The sequence below is a fragment of the Bos taurus genome, chromosome 9 (genome assembly GCF_002263795.3).
Source record: "Bos taurus isolate L1 Dominette 01449 registration number 42190680 breed Hereford chromosome 9, ARS-UCD2.0, whole genome shotgun sequence".
Classification (NCBI taxonomy): domain Eukaryota; kingdom Metazoa; phylum Chordata; class Mammalia; order Artiodactyla; family Bovidae; genus Bos; species Bos taurus.
This window is the reverse complement of record NC_037336.1, coordinates 77,052,474-77,056,957: the sequence shown is the minus strand read 5'-3', so window position 1 is coordinate 77,056,957 and position 4,484 is coordinate 77,052,474. Positions and strand designations below refer to the sequence as shown.

General features: G+C 37.8%; 1 pseudogene; it reads right to left on the bottom strand.

Moving 5' to 3' along the window:
• Window positions 1–4,122: 4,122 nt before the first annotated feature.
• Window positions 4,123–4,212, bottom strand: LOC112448179 (uncharacterized; annotated as a pseudogene).
• Between the last annotated feature and the right edge of the window lie 272 nt (window positions 4,213–4,484).

The following is a 4,484-nucleotide window of genomic DNA, read 5'->3' as shown; positions in this document are numbered from 1 at the left end:
ATTTATTTAATATTAGAAGCCTATATTTTAAAAATAAAGTGGTTAACATTCAGTCTTTCCAGTACCTTAACTCAGCTAAGTTAGATAAATATATTATTTTTAGATAAATGTATTATTGGAATTTATTTTAACCCAATTTTTAATAACACTTATTAAACAAAAAATATAAAAACAAATTCTTTTCTTCTTTGTAGTAGTCTTCTATTGTATGATTTCTTTTGAATCCATTATTAAGGAAAAGCGTAATTTGTTGACAAATTTAAAACAGGCAACGTATTCTCTTTGGATTTTGTACTAAATGTGTAATTTAAACTATATTGAAATATAACTACATACAATGATATTAATATCAGAAATTGACACAAAATACTTTCATTTCTCCATGCTTTTAGTTTTTGTATTTTGTACTTAAAAACCAACTAGGTTTTTAAAAAATAATTTTGTATTATTTATAACTAATTAGATAAAAGGATGTTGTTATGTTTTTGTATATTTATAAAAGCCTGAAACTATATTTATAAACATAACTCCACTATTATTTCATGAGGCAGTTGATTGAATCTTTATTTCTTACAAATTGAAGGTCAACTTGGATGTAGTCATCCCTATATTTTCTCTTTCTAGCACTGAGTTTTGAGTTCTAGAGTTAGGTATTTGTGTTATATAAGAATTTTCATTATATGAAGGTAACCCTTCATTGGGGTAAGCATCGTCATAAGTCATTTTGCAAAATGATTATTAAAATGATTATACAGTGACATTTCTCATTGATTTATTTAATTCAGGACCATTTGTTTTCTACCTTAAAAACATTACATGTGAATGAGAATCAAAACAAATTCAAGTAGCAAAATGGCAAAAACCTCCCCTCTGACAGGCATATTTAGCAAGAGAGAAACTAAGTTAAGTGCCTGCTGGCTGGATGTTTCTATTAGCAGCTTAGTAGGCTCACTCAGCACACTCTCAGAGACTCTCAAACTTCCATTTTGAACTGCAAAAATAGTTTTAAATGATTGTACTTCTTACTTTCTAAGAAGTAGAAATTGACACAGATTCTGTTACTGCCTTTTACAACCCTCCCACCTATAACACAGAAGGCCAGTTGGGAAAAGCTGATCTAAACCATTCAATGCCTCTCTATCCTATTTCACTGAAATCTTCGTAAAGACTTAGTTGCCTCTGATAATCTGATCTGGTGTTTTAAAATCCTGATGTTTAGGAAGTCCTTTATTAACAAGTCACTTAACCTCTCAGGACCTCAGATTTCTCATCTAGAAAATTAGGGAGTTTGGATAAGATTTTTTTTTAAGTCTCACCCCGAATTAGAATTCTGTGATTTTTGTATTGTCCAAAGCATTAGTTTTCATAACAGTTTAATATCAGAACAATGTTTTAAAACAAATTTGAACAAGAACTCCTTAATATATAATGCACACAAAAGTGAGGCTAAGAACACTCAAGGTCTATAGAACTCAATTTGAAAACCACTGATCTAAAGCTCTCTTTTAAGAAATGCTTTGCTTTTTTCTTTGTCTCAGTGGAAAAGGAAAACATCTGGAAAGGATCCACCATATTCATTTCCCTGTGCATACACCAGAACATATGGATTAAGTCACCTGTCAGCTTTTTCTTCTCCAGATTAAACAGCCATTATAAGTCCCATTTCCCATCCTTTTAAATATATTTCCTTTTTTTTTTACAATGAACCATCTTTAGTTTCTGTAACTCTTTATTAAAATGTAAAGTTAAAAACCAACCACAATCTCTGAGAAGAGCCAAGTGCAGCAAAAGAATTACTTCCAGTTCTAGCATTTGATATTCTCACTTCTAACACACTCCGATTGTTTTCTTTTTAATAACAGAATTCCATTGCTGCCTCCCAACCAATAGCTCAGTTTGACTCACAATATGTGTGTGTGTGTGTGTGTGTGTGTGTGTGTGTGTGACTGAATATGTTATACCTAGTCAAGCTCCTTCGATAGCTCAGTTGGTAGAACAGAGGACTGTAGGAACTTGATTGATGAATATGTTATACCTAGTCAATAATTTCCTGTCCAATACCCGTTCAATTTGTTACTGGGGCCTTCAAAGTTTTTCCTATTGAATGTAATCCTGTTTTCGATGGCATATTTATCTAGTTAAGGTCACTCCGTTTTCTTTTGCTTTCCAACATACTTCATCCAACTTTATAACCCATGTGAGTATTGTCTAGTTTATTGTTAAGAGAGAGAATGCATGCCTGCTCAGTTGTGTCTGACTCTTTGTAATCCACGGACTGCAGCCCACCAGGCTCCTCTGTCCATGAGATTCTCCAGGCAAGAATATTGGAGTGGGCTGCCATTTCCTTCTCCAGGGGAACTTCCCAATCCAGGGATCGAAGCCACGTCTACTGTGTCTCCTGTATTGGCAGGTGAATTCTTTACCACAAAGTCACCTAGGAAGTCTGAATTTATGGTTAAAGTTGTAGAGTAATAAAATGTCAATTATCCAAACATACTTGAGGCATGTTATGGACTAAATTGTGTCCTCTAAAATTCATACACTGAAGCTTTAACTCCCAGCATCTCAGAATGTAACAGTATTCGGTTATAAGATCTTCAAAGAGGTGATTAAATTAAAATGAGGCCATAATGGGTGAGTCCTAATCCAATCTGACTGAAAGTGAAAGTGAAGTTGCTCAGTCATGTCCGACTCTTTGCAAGCCCATGGACTGTAGCCTACCAGGCTCCTCTGTCCATGGGATTTTCCAGGCAAGAGTACTGGACTGGATTGCCATTTCTTTCTCCAGCGGATCTTCCCAACCCAGGGATGGAACCCAGGTCTCCCGCATTGTAGATAGACGCTTTACCATCTGAGCCACCAGAGAAGTCCACTGGTGACAGGCAAAGAGACACCCAGGACTTCAGCACAAAGGCAACAAAGAAACAACCAGGTGAGGACACAGCTAGAAATCAGCCATCCGCAAGGCAAGGAGAGAGGCCTCAGAAGAACCAACCCTGCTGACACCTTGATATTGGACTTCTAGCATCCAGGACTGTGAGAAAATAAAGTCTATTGTTTAAGCCACCCAGGCTGTGGTATTTTGTTAAGACATGCCAGGCAGACTAAAGCAAGATACTCTATGCATGACACTGTGCAGTCCCTGGGGGCTCACCAAGGCACCTTTGCCATCACACAGAAGGCTACAGCAGGGGGCACAAACACACAAAACTCAAGCCTGAATAAGTCAGAAAGGAAGAGCTGAGCAAAATGCCCTGGGAGGCACCAAGGGCGCCAGAAGTTTTTCTATCTGGGGATCAGGGAAGGTTTGAAAAAGATGTTATCTGAGCTAGGCCTTCAAAGATGGGCAAAATTCCGATCAAGGCGGGTGGGGGGAAAAGGCAATTCAGGGGAACAGGACTTCACGAGCATAAACCAGGCTTACTCTATACCCATGATCACTTTCAGAACAACCCCAGTCATCACCCACCTGTGGACAAGATTGGTAGTTCTCAAACTGGACTAAATATCAGAACTAATTTAAAGGCTTTTTTTAAAAAACATGTAGATCCTCAGGCCCCACTCCCAATCTACTGAATCTTCAACCATCTTCTCAGGTGAGATAGCATCAACTCCGTCAAGTTTTAAGACCCCTGTTTAATAAAAACATTTCACTGTCCCCTGCTTCCATGGTAAAATAACTTTCCATCAAATGTGAAAATACATGAAGGCAGAAAAAATTCTTCCAAGTTTAGTCATGGAATTTGTACTTTATTTCCAGTAATTTGTACTTTATTAATTAGAACAAAATTCATAGGTTTAAAAATTATATGAAGATCTTATTTTGACATAGACACATATATGTAAGGCAGATAATGCAAGGCTGCATACAGGGCTTCTTCTTGTGGAAGAACTTCTTCCCAATTATTCCACAGACCAGCAAAACAGAATTTTCCATCCTGTGAATGAAGGAGAATAGGAGGAAAGGAGAAAGGCAGAAATAGGGATTGTTGTCACACTTCATGCTCAAATAGAGGCTCCTGCCTCATTATGGTGGCCAAGTGGACGGTGGGACAAAGCAGCAGTGGTGTTTTTCTCTTCAGTTAAGACCTGGAGTCAAGGTCTTGGGAGGAGGGGAAGAGGAGAGTGGGCCCAACCAGTGTCTGTCTCTGTCCACAGAAATCTTTAGTAAAAGGCAAAAGATTTATATAATCTGAAGGGAAACCAGAGTATCAGTGTCTGTCTCTGATTGAGTCCTTCTCTCCCCTTTTCCCTAATCCCTCTGAAAAGATAGGTGTTGGGTAGGTTGGGTGGCAGGGGGTGTGTTTGTTTTTTTAACTCTCAAAATCCTCCTTCCTGAAGTGATGAAAGTAATCCGTACTTGTTCAGGTGAGGATTAGGTGAGATCCTTTAGAAAGTATAATAAAACCCAATATTAGAACCCATGCTGCCCCCCAGCCTCACCCTGGCTCCACCACACAAGTATAAAATGTTGTGTATATCTT